The 19,071-nt window shown below is 31.2% G+C and overlaps 1 protein-coding gene across 3 annotated transcripts in view; it reads left to right on the plus strand.

The window, feature by feature from the left end:
• Ccn (cellular communication network factor protein Ccn) overlaps nt 1-19,071 on the plus strand; it is a 294,872-nt gene that overhangs the window by 54,331 nt on the left and 221,470 nt on the right. For all 3 annotated transcript variants that reach the window (XR_013007498.1, XR_013007499.1, XM_076416498.1), the window contains exon 3: nt 2,277-2,313. The gene's annotated coding sequence lies outside the window, so the exon portion shown is untranslated. The remainder of the gene's footprint in view (nt 1-2,276; nt 2,314-19,071) is intronic.

The following is a 19,071-nucleotide window of genomic DNA, read 5'->3' on the forward strand; positions in this document are numbered from 1 at the left end:
TAAAAAATCCATTAATACTTGGATTGGAGGACTTCTTTTTTCTAGAAATTAGTGCAAATTATTAGAAACATATCAATATTTTGCTTGGTAAAAGTTATATTTGAATAGTATCATTAAATTTATATAACCATTCCTTCTAATTCTGCCGAATATCCAAATATATATATATATATATATATATATATATATATATATATATATATATCTATCTAGGTTCAAAATGTTTATTTGTATAATCTGGATGGATGGATCTTTAGTTATAATAGAATAAATTAGCCTTGCCAAAGATTTTATTACAAATATCCTACTAATTGCAAATTTATTATATTGCAAATAGATTTTTTTCATGTATAAATTATAATAAGGTTTTATAATCTAAAAAAATCCATCAATAGTTGAATTGGAGGACTTTTGTTTTTAGAAATTAATGCAAATTATTAGGAGCATATCAATATTTTGCTGGGAAAAAGTCATATTTGAATAGCATCATTAAAATTATATAACCATTCCTTTTAATTCTGCCGAATATCCAAATTATGAAGGTATATATAAGGTGTATATATATATATATATATATATATATATATATATATATATATATATATATATATATAAATTACCTAAATTTCTTATTTTGAGAAACCTATATTCGGCTCCCACATTTTAACTAAAATTCAGCAACTTGTTGAAGTTGGAAAGGGGTTTGGTACAAGATCTTTCGAAATTATTTGTTTTCCTTAAAGAAATTGGTTTTTGGAAATTTAACTAAACTTTCTTTTATATTGGCTCTTATATACCCAAAATTTTACTGATTTAACTGTTTATAAATATTTTTAATATTTATTAGCGTACTATATTTAGATAATGACATAAAAATTTTATAAAATATTTAATACATTAAATGTTGTTTTAATAAAAACGATGTTTGTTGGCTATTACATGTCGCTCTTTTCCAGCCAGTTCTATTGCAGTTAAAAAGTAACGGGTCATTTTACAAAAATAGAATCAAATAAAGTATAACCGGCAGCCAGTTTCGTGTGGCACATGGAACGCGAACCGTTTCTAATTAATTTAGCGATACAAAAGCGTCGAGTTTAGCGAGGAAAAAAGTTTCCCGAAATGGTAAACGAGAATTTAATCGGTTAACTCTTGTACGTTTTTGTATTATCATTTTTTAGCAATGTTTTTCCGAAAAACCTCTTTTTATTCGTTTTAATGAATGCTGCAGGTTAGACATATATATGTGTTTATTGATATAACCTCAAGAATAAAAATGAATATATAAATATATATATATATATATATATATATATATATATATATATATATATATATATATATTACACTATATGATATGTAAAAAATGTTTACATCTTTAAGAATAATTAAATAACAAACTTTCTTTTATGTACTATTCTGTTTCCATATTTTAGTTTTATATATACAATTAGATTTGAAGTACTCGAAAATTGATGTTTTTAACTAAGTTAATTTTTAATTTTTATTTGAAATTTTAGTTCGGTATAAAAACAATATTATATTATATGTTAAAATGATAGTAAACTTACCAAAATAATAGGTAATGAATAATTTGTAAAATCTATCGTGTTTCTAATTTTACTGGTTAATGGTTGTAGTTTTCATTAGCTGTTTTCATAAATCTATCCATAGGAGAAATTGAACATGAATATGATGTTTTCAAAACTGGTGTAATGTATACTAATTTTAATTTTCGAAATTCATATGATAGAGCTACATTAATATTTATATAAAGATTATTATTTGTTACACAAAGATAATAAATTTGTTGAGGATTACACGCATATAAATTGAAGTAGAATTTAGCCAGTTTATTGAAATTTAGAATATTTTCTATAGACATAATTTTTCTCTCGAGTACATTCAATTGTTAAAGTCTGGCAAAATAAATTTCTCATGATTCTGTTTTTATATACTACGAATTTTGAACACTCATCTAAATCGATCTTTCACTATGGTTACATAGAGCGTGAACTTTTATTTGTTCTTGAGCTTTTATGTACTATAAGGTCCCAACAGTTCCTTTGATTTTCTTTTCCCTTTCCTTTATAATAATAATATATAACAAAGAGCTATTATGCATTAATAATATATAGACATGCAAAAGTATAAGGAATAATAGGAGTTATGATATCTATTGTTACTAAATTTAATCTACACTGTATTAAAGTTATTAAAAATAATTATTTTTTGTTTTGTCAATGTTTTTTAAATGTAATATATTTTAATATTTTCAGGTTTAATTAGTAGCAGTGCAACAAAAGCTGTGTTAAGGTAAGAACCTATATTTTAAATTCTAAATCATAAAAAATAGTAAGACTTTCAAAACAAACGTCAAGTAGGTTATTTGCCCTGTCCATATCAGGCTTTCTTGGATATAATATATTTATGAAGTTTGTTTCCCTTCAGTTTTACCTAATCGAGTCAAAGTTGTTCTTAAAGTTTTTTTTTTCGTTTAAGTAAATCAGGGGCATTTGCGATATAATTAATCAATTAGGTTTTTAAATAAAAATTAATGATGAACCGCATGATCGACCCAACGATCAAATGTGCATTATTATGATAGGTAGTTTTGACCTAAGTCAATCAAATTATCTTGTCCTTGGCATTGTTAATAATAAAAGTAAAGAGAATCCTCTCGCCCCAAATATTTGACAACCTGTTTGACTCTTTAGGAATGTTCGTCTGGTCGGTCGGTCGGAATGTGTGGCTGTTGATACGATTGTTACTTTACCATTGAATACTCATTACCATTTTGTGGAAGGAATTCACATAAGAACTGAAAACGCTGGTTGAATACAAAGTTGTTTATTACGACATTGAATTATATATGTGGTCCACGGGAGCGTTACCTTCGTGGGATAACGTCAACCATGTGATGTTGATGGGTTCCGTTCCTCATGTTATCCCTCTATACACGTGTCAAGCATCTGTCGAGTGGCTTATGTTGAGCTGGTTTACGTGTTAGGCATTTCGATCACATCGGGGTCACCAACCTTAGGAACTTCGATAACGTCGTGATCGCCAAATATAGGAATGTTCATCTGGTCGGTCGAAATCTGTGGCTGTCGATCCAATTGTTTATCCGAACACTCACTACTATTTTGTGGAAGGAATTCACCGAGAACTGAGAACACTAGTTAAATAAAACTTACTTATTTCGATATTGAATTGATACATGTGGTCGACGGGAAAATAGACAGGATATCAGGTTAAGGTAAAGTAAGTACGGTAGCATTGTAGAAGTGGTACTGGTACAAGGGGGTAGAGAAAATAAAGTAGAGCGAGACGTCGTCGTGATGGTCTTTTATATCCGGGTACCGCATGGTACCAATCCACCAGCGTTGACAACCTTTAACTTTGATGTTGGTGAATGCGTGGTAGCTTAAAGGATTGTACCGGTACAGAACTTATTATATTTTATAGTTGATTAATTTTCAATTGATTTTCACGTTACCGAATCGACGTACTTAATATATGCAATTGCATCAAAAAATGTCTACATTCTTATGAAATATAAATCGTAGTCAAGTATACCATGTGGCCATTGCTGGGAAATGATCTTCGATGTTTAGCATATTATATATTCTAATATATTAGAATTCTATTCTATATATATATATATATATATATATATATATATATATATATATATATTTATATATATATATATATATATATATATATTATATATATATTCTAATATATTAGAATATATTCTAACAGAAGTTCTAATAATAATGGTCAGTAGTTTTAATCGATATTGAACATTTTTAGTCATAAAATAAATTTGCAAACGCACCCATACGTATTTGGCAACCAACAAAGATATCTATGCGATTGTAAAACTATTGATGACAGTGATAGTTACATTTTGTATGATAAAACAAAGTTGTTGTTTTTACTTCTTCCTTTCAAACGAATCCATATTTTCTGATTATATAAACCTTCCTTGAACTTCACAAATATTTCAAAACCAAATTTATCCCACTTCGTCCAGCCGTTCTGGAGTGTTAGCGGGACTAACGAACATCATTTTTAACACATGGCCCGGAAAGTGCTGGGCCTGACACATAGATGGCGCTAGTTTTACTACGTTCACCGCATTTTCAGATAAGAAAAAGCTGTTAAAATTTTATGATATTTTACTCATAAGTTCGTGAGCTATTGTGTTAAGAGTGACACTAATTTTGTTATTTTCAAAACAATGGATCAAAAACTATTTCGTGTTTTAATTTTGCACTACTTCTTGATGGGAAAAATATATATAGATATGTCCAATAGATCCCACTCACCAATTTTTTTACCTTGTGGCTTTCTGATGCCAACTAACCGTTGAGATGATGATGTGCCTGGGGAGGAGGGGGGTGGATGCAGACATAACTATTTGCATGACTCCGGCATAGTTAATCCGGCTTCCGGCCGTCGCCTCTTATTTAACTCGAGCCGAACGGCGGCAGAACAATGGCCCCCGTCGCCGCCGAAGCCGCCGAGCAATTCTGCGAGGCGGCCGCCCGTCTTCGAGATAGTCAGGTTTCACATTGAGATAACTAACTGCTATTGTTAAGCTGAATGTATAAAACCCCGGTTCAACAATGGGGGAGAGACTCTTCAGGCAAATAGGCGACCATTCTTTCCATCGAGACGGATGCGGAGGCAGGCTCTTTGTAAATACGGTCACTTCTAGTTGGAGAATCGATTCGTTTTGAAGTGTTTCGAATATATAGAGAAAGGAGAATCGGCTTTTGGGAATATATTGTTTGCGTCTCTACGCGGAAGTACCTTAAAATGTTCGAAACAATAATAGAATTTGTATGAAATGCTTTATTGTTCGAAGTATTTCGACATAAAGACAAACCATTAAATTTTCCGGCGGTTTTATATGTTTTTTTTTCAAAGAAGCTTTGGTAAAGTGTATACAGAATTGTTGTATTCTTAACAATTTTTTTTTATTACTTTTCGTGATTCCACAATCTGCCCTATTGGTAATAAGTATTTCTTATGACTATATTATATATACATGGCATGGCATCACTTAAGCAATCTTCCGTATAAAATATTATCTTAATTAATTAGTGTTATTCTAAAGCTTATTCCAAAGTCTACATATGTCCAGTAATCAGATCAGGTGGTGTTAAACGTTTTAGTCTACGCACTTCACTATCCCGTCGCATATTTAGCTGATTAGCGAGTACATTGGGATGCACCGACACTCTTTCGAAGTACTTCACACAAACACGTTGAATTACACTCGTTGTAGGTTCTAGAGGAATATCGCGTTGTATCACTTTATTTGAAATGTAGTACGGAGCATCAACAATGGCACGCAACACCTTATTTTGGAACCGTTGAATGATGAATATATTAGATTTGCTAGCGGTACCCCATAGTTGGATTCCATTTGACCAAATGGGCTTGAGTATAGACTCACACAGCAACACCTTGTTATCTAATGATAACTTGGATTTGCGCCCAATGAGCCAATACATTTGATACAATTTAAGTCCAAATTGTTTCCGTTTAGAGAGTATGTGCTTCTTCGTCCTAGTCGTAACCCAGGGTCTTTGTCGTCCGTAAAACAACCATTCGCCGAACCTGAAGCGACATCAGCAGAATACCATTTGGTTCTAGCTGGTCAATCTAGTAAATTTAAAAAAAAATGTATTCCGTGAGAAATTGTAATTATTCTAAATGCAAATGATGATCCACTTACTGTAACTTTGAACTATTTTAAAAACATCTTCGATATATTTCAGGACAAATTTTTAAATTCGATTATATATTTTTTTTTAATTAACTTTCGTCGATATATCTATTTTGAATTATTATATAAAATATAAATAGTATATAAGTAGTATCATTTAAATATATAATATAGTCATTTTTATGTAAAAGAAGATACAGTTTGGTAGAAAACGAAGTCGTTTTGTCTCGTTACACGGAAAACTATTTTCATTTACTGCTCAGTCCGTTACGGAAAACGAAATACTAAACTCCTCCATCGACAGCTCAGAGCACACTCCTGCCGATTCGATTTATTACGAAAGGATTTGGGCTTTGGTTTTAAATTAATTCGGACCGCGCGGAAGTCAGTGGAATGTAGAACCACTGATAATCTAGCACGAAATTATTACTCTTCTATTAATTAAACCAATTTTCAGAATAACGAGAAATCGTATAAAATTAGTTTTATTAAAATGTCGTAATTTTCATAACCAAAGATTGAAAAAGGTTTTTCATTTTCGAAGTACTAATGAGTACTTTATTATTAAGTGTCGCCCAAAGATTGGAATATAGGCTTCATTAATAATAATTATTTGATGCTATTTTTTAATAATAGAGAATGTTATTGAAAGTCTTATTATTAATTTAGTGTTATTGATTTCTATGAATATAATTGTAATGAATAGTTAATGTAGAGTTTCATGTTTAAATTCTTATAGAGACATACTGTTTACATAATATTATAATTCATGGTTTGTTATATAATATAGTGGCCTCTAAACTTTTAAGTTATCATCTGTTTTTGAATTGCTTTTTTTAGCAAATTAGGGCAATAAGAGATCTATTTTGATCGGTAGAATCGATATTACAGTAATACTAAGGACGAGTTTCAATGTAATTATTGTGTTGACGGTTTTAATTAGTCGCTTGATTAATAGATAATAGATAGAATAGAGAAAAATTTTGTTACTAGCGTGACTGGGATGATTTTCATTGGCGATTTTGTCATTCTTGTCTTATAGTTAATCATAGTTTTAAACAATTATAAATATAAATTTACATCCATAGCTTAACAGGATTCAAAACTGCTACTATCGCAATAATAGGAGTATCATCCTGGAGCCTTGGCAACCGTACCCCCACTAAAATATTTGTTAACGTTACTTCAATTACTTTTTTAAACCCAGAGTAACAGTAAAATATAAAATTTTTCATAACACTAAGAATTCACAAAATTTTCCTTGCCTTTCTCTCTCGATAATGAGCACCAGCGAGATATTTTTCATCCCTGCATTATTTAGGTTACGTTTTACAATAGTGATTTGTTAGCTTCTTTTCGTATTCGGCCCCTAACGATTGAATTTGCTTGTTAGTATTTTTATTCGACTATTTTAATGAATCATCGAATATTTATATCGATTTTTACAACTTTTTTCCATCAAATAATATAGTATATTACCATATTATGCTGTATTCATGTTTTTGATTGCGATACGTTACTGATAAGTGGTACCAAGTTTGTTTTATTTGATTTTATGCATACAAGTTATGTTGCAAAATATGTGAGTGAGATATATAAATACTCTTAATTTACAATACTGTATATTTTTTACTGAAGTGAGATCATATAGATTGACTTTTAAGCTTGTATATAGATGAGTTGCCATCACAAACTACATGCATACAATCCCGATAACGCTGTCTAAAGGAAAACAGCAGGAACTTCAATTCAAATCAATGTCCAAATATTGCTTCTGCTATCTAATTTGCTCCAAAATAAGGTTCTACTAAGTTTTCTAAGTTACTTTAAAAATATTACGATATAGTGCGCCATATTCTCCCGATCATCCTATATAAAATCGGAGATGGAGGGCTTTTTTCAAATTCAATTTGTTATGTTCGCAAAGTTGTTTATGGTCGTTCGATATGCTGCAAGGGGAGCCGGTGTACTTTTACAACTTTCCTGTAAATTTTCATTCTTCGCTTCACGTTTTGTGTATCGACGCTACCAGAGAACAAAAGTTCTATCGGGAAAACGTTGATTTATTATAACCTGCGTATTGTAAACTGAAACATCATAGACGATATAGAAAAGTTACGAGTCTAACAAGATATATTTTACGATAGGAATGACGGATGCTTAGGAAAAAAATCTATTGTAGCACAACGTGTATTCTGTGTTAGATATAACTTTATAACTTACATTATGTTATATATTGTGAATAAAGTCTTTTTAAGTCGGTTTTTTGGAATCATTATTCTAAAAAAACTTCTTTCGGGGGTTTTCATAAAATATGTTACTGATATGATAATTGGAAAGAACAATGCCTGGTGAGTATCGATGGAACACTTTTTGCGATTTAATCATTTCTACTTAAATTTTCACCAATATTGCAGTACATGGCTGAATCACTTTGTCACGTCACTTTGTGTTATACACCTTTTATAATGATTTCATTTAGTCTAGGTTTTCAATTATTTTATTATCAACTGTATGGATATCATTTCCTTTCAAAGATGGAAAATATTTTTTCATAAATAGATCACTTGAAGTTTCCCAACAATGATTCTTGTCGAAAAATCTGTATATATGACACTTTGTTCTTGATTTAATATGCAATATATTGATCAGTATATACTAAACTAATATTGATTAATTAACTAATATAAATTATTCATTACGTTACCGTTTCAATAAACATTGATGTTGAGTATAAATTAACTTATTTTTTATTTTAAGACTGAGTTTTGAGTAGTGGAATATATATATATATAGTAATTGCAGCTTACAGTCGTATATATTCGTTTGCATAATCTACTAGCTCTTATCATACAAGAAGAGATGGCATTGTTAAACAATTCAGGTATGTTGTAGTTATCTTTTACGATAGGGAATTACTTAGGGGAAAGAATCGTTCATAACTAAAACATTACACTTTCTGGAGCAACTACCTTAACGACCATATTGTTAGACTGTATATGCAGTTCGTGCAGCTAAATTAAGACCTGATGGAAGATAACAAAGATTATGAGCTAAAAGAACCAAGATAATTTTCCACTATTTCTAAATTGAAAACAAATTGATTAACAAATTTCAATAAGCGTAAACTCTTTGAACTTTTGGTCGTCAATTATTTCACAATAGTTCATGAGGTACTTTCTAAGAAAAACCGATCAACAATTATTAACAATTTTAAATTTTAGCAATTGGGAACTTTTAAACTTTTTTTAGAAAATTTTAATACAACATACTGGGCTACAGGGAAAATAATAGCTTTTTTCTTAATGTCCTATTTTAATGCAAAATAAAATAGTCGTACATATATTTTTGTCAATATTTCACGTATTTTTAAATATTTTAAAACTTGTATTTTTTTAAAAAATATTTTCACTCGATTCTAACATATTACTTGTAAAACGTAAAGCAATTTTTAATATCTATTGTATTCATTGTGGCCCAATATTTGCAAGTGTCCTCGTTTACACAAAGTTCTGAATTAAATCGACTTCTGAAGATTTTTACCTAAATTTGACGATAAGAAGGAATCAATATGGAAAAGGACAATAATTATTCTAATATTGAGAAAAAAGGAAATAGTAAATACTATACGAAATAGAAAAAACCTATGGAGAAATAGGTCTCATATCAAGTGAAAATTATTTATGAAATTCATCACAAATGGCACTTGAAATATCTTACGAAGAAACAAGCCGATAAAGGCAGTCGGGATTTACATAAAATTGTGGTTATGTAGACAAGATTTTCGGACTTCGCCAGTTTACAGGACATACTATAGGAGGGACATATTATAGGATTACAGGAGGGACATATAAGATGTGGAAAGCTTGCTATTGTCGTTTTAATGATTTCATCTTGGATAGTTGTGGAAGCTGAACAATTTGCTTAAAAATTATTAAATTTCTTGAGATATCTTACGATGTTTCCATTAACTACATATGTAAAATTGACAGCGATCAGAAAAATAAGAATATAACATCGTTCGAGACCATAATGGTCACAGTCGATAAGCAACAGTGGCGAGATTTGGTGAAGAATATTCGAAGTATTGCATGACCAGTGTATCGGTTGTGAAGTACATACTATCCTGGGGTGCCGGTTGTCGAGTGATGATGTATACCGTAGGAATATTCGTCGGACAGGTTGGTCGGTCGAAATTTGTGGCTGTCGATACGATTATTTGTCTGAACACTCACTACTATTTTTGGAAGGAATTTGTACGAGAACTAAAAACTGACTGAAGAAATATTGAGATAGGGATCCCAACCTGAGCGTGGAGTTTTACGGGATCAGCTGCCATCGAAGTTGCAGCAGAACGTCGTTCGTCTTGAAGCGTACCGATTTGTTTGAGGGTACCCATAAGTGTAGTACCTTACGTGTCCCGTTTCGTGATGCAAGGGTGTTTATGTGTTGATGTTATGCATGATGGGCTTCTGTGGTTTTTCGTCCAACAGGCTAGTCTCGTGAGATGGTCAAGCACCTGTCGAGTGGCTTATGTTGAGCTGGTTTAACTGTTAGGCAGTTTGATCACGTCGGGGTCACCAATTGCAGGAATGTTCGTCGGGAAGGTCGATCGGTCGAAATGTGTGGTTGTTGATGCGATTGTTTGTCTGAATACTCACTACTATTTTTGGAAGGAATTTTCACGAGAACTAAAAACACTGATTGGCGAAATACTTGTTTATTGCGATATTAAACTGATACATATGGTCGACGGGAGAATTGACAAGATATTAAATTAAGATAAAGGAAGTACGGTAGCGCTGTCGAAGTGGTACTGTTATAAGGGGGTAGAGAAAAAAAGAGAGCGAGACGTCGTCGTGGTTTTATCGTTGCCTTTGACTAGCAAAGCTGACCAATACGTTTTCAATTCAAATCGAAAGTATTACACCTTCAATTGTTACCCTATGTTCATAATGCTGACGATTTTGCTGTCTTTGTTAATAACAGGCCCAAAATGCTTCTTTACAGCTCTTCATGATTTTGCTTATTGAATGAAACACGACAAAAATATAGGATTTATTGGCAATTTTATGTGATATTATCATTTAATACACGTGTCGTTATAATCGTTGATGATATCAGCTTAAAACAAATGAATGGGGAACGTCTCTCCGATCTGTCTCCAGAGAAATCAAAGTCCCATCGTCGATATTAAAAACACAATGACGAAAGTTTGATTGGATCGTTAACACATGCCGTAATATCTAACCCGTACGATAAAACCGACAAGAAACCGGTCGAAAATTACTGCCGCTCTACAAACGTAACCTTTTACGACATATATATCATTCGGAGACCATCAAATTTCACGCTGCGCAAACTTCAGAAATTTTATAGACATAAGCCCTTCGACGTTGATATGGTAATGTACAGTTTCAGATTACGTGCCCTTTTCTTATTCGTTCACGTTCTTTTTTCTTTTGGGGCTGCGCAAAAACTTTCTTTATTGCTTCGCTTCCGGAGTGTCAGATGTACCCTCTACATTTTTTAAAGAAAAATTCCCGAGTAGTTTTTTTTTATTTATTAAGTCTCAATGAGAGCCTTACAGCTTCTGTTATTATCAGTAAAATGTCCTTTGCAGATTTGAATATAGCATTCCACAAAATAGCTTCTTTTGATAGAAATATAGTTTTGCTGATATTGTAACTATTACTATAACATGGCAACAATATGTAATTGTATTGTAACATTTCTCAATTTTTTTTTAATTTTTAATAATTTGAAGTCGATGTTAAACCCATCGATTGGCCAGAATTTAGAAACCATCTCAGAAGACATCCGGTTTCACCCAGCCTGGTTACTAGTGTGACAGGGATAGTTATTCCTTATCGCCTTTTTCATTGTTGGCTACAAAGGTATTTACGATTATAATCACAAACCTAAAGTACATCTATGCCTCCGCGGGATCCGCAGCCTCGACTATCACAACAGTAGAGGGATCGTCCTGTCGCCTTGTTCACTGTGCCAACGAAGCCGTCAAATTTCTCAAATTAAACGGAGTAAAATTATAAGGAATATATATGTCGTATTCTAAGCTTAGTTGGTGCTACACTTGAGTTAGCAGAATCTTTTTTTAGAAACTAATATTCTGGCAAAATTTCACGCCTCTGTTTTGTAGGATTAATTAAATATATATGTTGTTGTTTTTGTATCATTTTACCCTTCATCTTCAGGTTGCTTCTCGAACACTATGTCGGTTCGAAGTGTTCATCATTTATCACAGCATCTCTTCTCGACTGATCATCTTCAATTTTTATTGAATAACCGCCTTCACTTATATTTTCACTCTATAAAATATGTTGAGAGCGTATCTTCTAATTTACAATGTGCAACATTATATAAGCAGTATTTTTAGTACGTTGTACTACCAGTAGATCCTATTTGCAAGTCTAACTGAATGGTATTTGTTAAAATTTGTCCGTCCTGTATAATATCAAAATTTACTATATTTTTTACTTTATAAATGAAATCTCTTTATAAAAGCTATTACAAGTTACGTAAAGCTTGTTCTGAAAAGTCAGATTCAGGTGGATAAATTTTGTTTATTTTACAAATGAAAAGTTAATAAAATAAACTCTGTGGTTTTTAAGTAAAAGTTAAAAAAAAAGGTTCTTCTGTTATTTTAAACATTATAAGAATAAAAGTTACGTTTCATCACAGTTGGACGTTTGACTTTATTTGGTTTTATTTGAAAACCTCTAAATTCAAATTAATTTATCCATTTCTCTAGGCTACTTACTCACTTCCACTGTACCTATATTAAAATTGAAGATATTGAGAAGATTAGCATTCATTTATTCAGCGATAACATGATATCACATTTTTAAAGTATGTTTAAAATTCGGTTAAGTGACACACGCATTTCTAATAAAACACTAATTGGACGAATCTAAAAAAGGACCTTCAATATCGGAATGTTGAAAATATCATGGACTATATTATAATATTCAGCGTCGTTAAGTTTATTGGGAATCTCCTGATCTTTAGTCTCGACTCTGCTTATTTGTCTGCTGTCCTTTTTTTTTAATTTTATTAATTTATCGGCCTACATATTTTTTGGTTATATAATTATTTACTTATAAATAATATTAACACTATGCAATAAATAGATTTTGTTGTATGTTGACAATACTACTTCCGTGTAAATAATGCGACGGGTATGTATTGCTCAGGTTATTTGCCAAGTATTATAGGTTACAGTTAAGTGTATATATGCTTTGTAAAACGAGGATTAATACAAGCGATCGGTGAAATATATGACCTGTCAAACTTCCTTACCCTGAATCGTTGATTCTTATACAATATTTCGTTGGAAAGTACTCAGACATACGAATCTATTCTGCCAAGAATTGCTGCTATATTAAAAGTAAATGGTGTATATATATTTTTATTTATTTATTTATTTATTTACTTACTCATAGTAGTTCCACAATCTGCCAGCGAGCAAATAACCGTTTTAGTCTGTCACTTCACATATTTAGCTGATTAGCGAGCACATTGGGATGCACTGACTCTATTTCGAAGTACTTCACACAAACGCGTTGAATTACACTCGTTGGTTCTAGAGGAATATCGCGTTGTATCACTTCATTTGAAACATAGTACGGAGCATCGAAAATGGCACGGAACACTTGGCACTTTTATGATGGATATATTAGACTAGCGGTTCCCCATAATTATATATATATATATATATATATATATATATATATATATATATATATATATATATAATTGTCCTAGTCCAAGTTGTTTCTCTTTGGCGAGTATGCGCTTCTTCCAAGTTAGGCGTCCATCTAGGTACATACCAAGATAATTAGCATCTTCTGCTTGCGGGAGTTGACAATCATTAATATAGGTAATGTGTTGGTAGACATATTTTTATTTTTTATTTAAATAACTTTAAATTTATATGATTGTATTTTGTTTCGCTGGCTTTAATACGCCATCTTTTCAGCAACAATTGTATTTCATTTAGGTATATTCATCGTCCTATTTTACTGTTAAATGGCGTTCTGTGAGGTACGATTTTAGTAGCTCATAATCTGGATGAGGGAGACATTTTTTAATTTAACCAGCAATCCCGTATGCCATACTTTATCAAAAGCCTGAGATATGTCTAGGAATACAGCTTAACAATATCTTTTGGCATTTAAGTCCGTATTTATTTTGCTAACAAGTCTATTCACTTGTTCTATTGTTCCATGCTTATTGCGAAACCCAAATTGGTGTTCTGGAGTGATTTTCTTTATCTATTATACAACTGAGCATTTTATGAACATTTTCTCAAAAACTTTTAAGATTATCGGTAATAAACTTATAGGCTGGTAGGAAGTGACGTCTTCTGGTGTTTCCCTGGTTTGAGAATCATTATTATTTAATTACCCTGTTCTCTGATAGCTCCTGTAATATTTTTCCGATTATTAGATCAAGTCAGGTGCTTTTTACAATTAATATCATACATATTAAATTTACAATTAAATACATATCCAATTCATTCTTTAATCTCATCAGTCATTTAACCAATTTAGGAAGCTAGTAATTTTATTTTTTCCATATTGAGATAGCTCAGAGGGGAATGGCTTAAAGACATTTTCTAAATAGTTCCACAATGAATAATCTGTAATGTCACTTGGTGTCATATATTCTAAGTATTCCTGAATCCCTTGGTTTTGTTCATTTTCAATCAACTCTTCTGTTGCTTTATTAAATTTTCTTTTATTTTTTTAATTCTTAGCTGTCTCCGTCTCATTCGCTATTTTTTCTGTACTTTTTTCCAGAATTGTCCTTGCGTGTATGTTTCTTTTTAGAAATGCTTCACTGTCTCTAAATATGCTGTTTCCTATGTATATTAATTATATATTATAGTAATATTCATTGCTGATTAGAAACAATATTTTAATTTCGGTTTGTAATGGTAAGTTTAGAGAGCTGATTTTGTCTAAACAGCGGGCAGTTATTTCTATTGTTATACAGAGAAGGAAGCCTTTGAAGAAAAATACCTTATATATAAATAATTGTTCTGTACATAGAGGGCATATGTACCTATTTAGTATTTGAAATCTTATCTGCGTTTTTGTACATGAAGCTATTTGTTTCTCATATATATTTCCTATATAGTTACTATATTTAAAAAAACAGATAATACTATATCGTTCCCTTAGGAAGCAACTCTGATAATTCAACCATGGTTAATATAAATAAATGTTAAGCCTTAAAATCTATTATATGTTAGAAGGATAGTAACCTCGTAAGAATTAGACCAATGAGATCTACAGCCCAATTCTGTATTTGGAAATATTTTATTCTTTAAAGGAACTTGATAGATAACTAGATATATTTTATAATATGTGTTGATGACAATAAGTATCGAATGTATTTTTTTATTCTATTATCGTGTTATCTATCAGTATTGTTGTTATAGTTAGTTAAGAAAACTAAATGTTACTAATTGTTTGTGATATTAGAAATTTCCTTATTTTCAAACTGCTTTAACTCTGTAGTTAGTATACAATGAATTATTAATGTGCGCGTAGCTTAAAGTATCCGAAATAATGTTAGAAGAACGAGACAACGTCTTGTAAAGGTAACAACGACACCATCATTAGTATAAACTGTGAGATATTAAACTGACGAAACACGAAACGATGATGACAAAGAACCAACACCATAACGGAACGTATATAATATTCGAAGTGCGCTTTGTAGTCTAACAAAATCAATTTGCATTTCCTAATTAAATTTTCGCCGACAACAAACGATCGGCGGTCGACAAAAAGCCACATTTTCCCCGTTCAATGCACGTCGAGAAACAATCGGCGAACAATGTTTTGTCAAGATTTATTGCCTGGCAACAAGGCGGCCGTATCCAAACAAAACAATGCGCAAAGTTGGCCGTAAAGTCTAGGGGTCGCAGTGGACGACGAACTATTCCTGTTCTGCGAGCGGACACGGCATTGGACGGACCGGCCGAATTACGTAAGGCTAAGGACGAGCGATAATGTCGGGAACTATCCGGGAGCTATTACCGTTTCGTTTTTGTTCGGTTTGTTCATTATTACATTAGTAAAGTTTGTCTTGTTGTTAGTCGACTGATGTTTCGGATTTGGTCGCCATTTCCTTTTCTAGTCTTTTTTACATTGGTTTTCAGGAATATTAGTGAATAACTGTTGTTCAGGAAGATTCATTATATAAATAGTATTGCCGTTTTTAATATATTGGACAAATTGTTGCATTAGTAAGACGTAATCACTTCTTTATTTGGCAGAATTCTGTAAATATCAGGATAGGTAATAGTCAAAATCAAAATTTTTTCTCGGAATTCTTAACTGGCCATAAAATAATAAGTAACTAAAACCCACAAAAATATTAAATTGTAATAATAATAATAATACTTAATATGAACATCTGTCATATATACAATATTTATTTATTAATAAGGTATTAAGCTACTAATTTGTTTTTAAAACAGCTGCAATTATTCGGGGAATATATTCCTAAAGTGTCTGAATAGTTTGCAATGGAACGTTGCGCTATTCTTGTAACGACAGTTGCTTCAATTATGTTAAAGTCAGTCGATTTTGCAAGATGTTTGATAATGTTCTGATTCTCCTCAGGCCAAGAGTGATCCTTTTTGGCTCTATGTATTACGTAAGGCTAAGGATGAGCGACAATGTCGGAAGCTATGACCGTTTTGTTTTTGTTTGGTTTATTAAATATTACATTAGTAAAGTTATATTACATTATATAAATAGTATTGTTGTTTTTGATATATTGAACTAAAATATTGCATTAGGAAGACGTAATCACTTATTTATTTTGCAGAATTCTGTAAACATCAGGATAAGTAATTGTCAAAATCAAATTTTTTTCTCGGAATTCTTAACTGGCCATAAAATAATAAGTAACTAAAATCCACAAAAATATTAAATTGTAATAATAATAATAATACTTAATATGAACATCTGTCATATATACAATATTTATTTATTAATAAGGTATTAAGCTACTAATTTGTTTTTAAAACAGCTGCAATTATTCGGGGAATATATTCCTAAAGTGTCTGAATAGTTTGCAATGGAACGTTGCGCTATTCTTGTAACGACAGTTGCTTCAATTATGTTAAAGTCAGTCGATTTTGCAAGATGTTTGATAATATTCTGATTCTCCTCAGGCCAAGAGTGATCCTTTTTGGCTCTATGTATTACATAAGGCTAAGGATGAGCGACAATGTCGGAAGCTATGACCGTTTTGTTTTTGTTTGGTTTATTAATTATTACATTATTAAAGTTATATTACATTATATAAATAGTATTGTTATTTTTGATATATTGGACAAAATTGTTGCATTAGTAAGACGTAATCACTTATTTATTTTGCAGAATTCTGTAAATATCAGGATAGGTAATAGTCAAAATCAAAATTTTTTTCTCGGAATTCTTAACTGGCCATAAAATAATAAGTAACTAAAACCCACAAAAATATTAAACTGTAATAATAATAATAATCCTTAATATAAACATCTGTTATATGTACAATATTTATTTATTAATAAGGTATTAAGCTGCCAATTTGTTTTTAAAACAGCTGCAATTCTTCGCGGAATAGATTCGTAGAGTGTCTGTTCTAAAACTCTCCATAATGGTTCAATTATGTTAAAGTCAGTCGATGGTGCAAGATGTTTGATGATATTCTTATTCTTCTCAAACCAAGAGTGATCCATTTTGGCTATATGTATTATGTAAGGCTAAAGACAAGCAATAATGTCCGGAACTATCCAGGAGCTATTACTGTTTCGTTTTTGTTCGGTTTATTTATTATTACATTAGTAAAGTTTGTCTTGTTGTTAGTCGAGTGAAGTTTCGGAATTAGTCGCCATATTTTTTCTAGTTGTTTTACATTAGTTTTCAGTGAATGTCTTTGGTACAAGAAGATTTATTAGAATAATGGAAGAGTTATTGTTGATATATCAGCTCGTATTTATTTCTAACAAAATTGTTACCACAACAAGTGATTTGTACAAGATTATTTTGGTATCACCTACTGAGATAATTCTGAAACTATCAGAATAAATAATAATAATAAAGAGCTATATCTGAAACAGTAATATTCATAAGACAGCTAAATATCTAGATGCATTCTTAAACTGGCTATCTGATCAGTTTCTTTGACATCACTGGCAACATGTAGAGTTGTTCTCAATTACATATATACATATATGTTTGAAGTGTTAGAAACTTGCTACTTGTAAACTCTCTGCCATCACACAGGCTAGGCTGTAAACCATTGATACAAAAATCACAGCGATATATGTAGCTTTGGATTATTAGTTGACTATACCTTTCTGATCAATGCTTATTAACATATCAACAGCGTTAGTGCTGATTTATTTACATTCGTGGATATTTTCAATTATTAATTGATTTGTTTTTCTGGTAGCCCAACCAGCGAGAGTGGGGCTGATTTATTTTTCATCAAAATTAAGAATATGAAAGTAAACAAAAGTTTTTGTTTTTGTCGTAATAGTTTCAAAAGATACAGTACAAATGTTCATTACTCCGTTTCCTTTCAAACATAAGTTCCCAACAACCGTATCAATTTCGGTATCAAATTAAAGTTTAAAGTGCTATCTTTCCAGCAAGTGAAAAACTCCATGAATATTTTCTTGGAATCAGTATTATACTGATTTTATTATAATTTTTATTATAATATTGATTTTATTATAAAAACAGTCATATTAATTGAAAATAGGTATTTGCATTGGTAATTAGTTTATTATAGCAAGAATTTGAAAGAAAAACGATTATAAATGTAAATTTTTAACAACTTTTTTTTAATGAATTTACAATAGAATTATACCAAATGTAAGCTCCGTGCAGTAATGAATTTATATATACGGTTTCTTGTTCTAGCTGGCTATTAATATACTATATAGACAAACCGCAATTCAGATTGAGCGTTTATCCTTTGTTAGTTAGATGTATCATCTATTTTCATACCAAGATAAAAAGCCAGATGATCTTGTGTGTATTAAATTTTTTATCGATAGTAATAACAAACATACGCGACAAAATCCCTTAAAATTTAACATCAAACCGGTAAAAAAAACGAAGATATCACTGGCCTCCTCCGATAGGATCGGTAATAAAAAAAATCATAAACCATAAGGCCGTCTATTCTGCATAGACGTGCCCTTTTTGCGCGTTTCATCCTTCGAAACGACCGATTTCCCGTTGAGAATCTCGTCGGATTTCTATTATTTTAGGTATATTTCACGCATGGAACGA

The sequence above is a fragment of the Rhynchophorus ferrugineus genome, unplaced genomic scaffold (assembly GCF_030347505.1).
Source record: "Rhynchophorus ferrugineus isolate W39M unplaced genomic scaffold, kcgeb_rfMv2 rfM10, whole genome shotgun sequence".
Lineage (NCBI taxonomy): Eukaryota > Metazoa > Arthropoda > Insecta > Coleoptera > Curculionidae > Rhynchophorus > Rhynchophorus ferrugineus.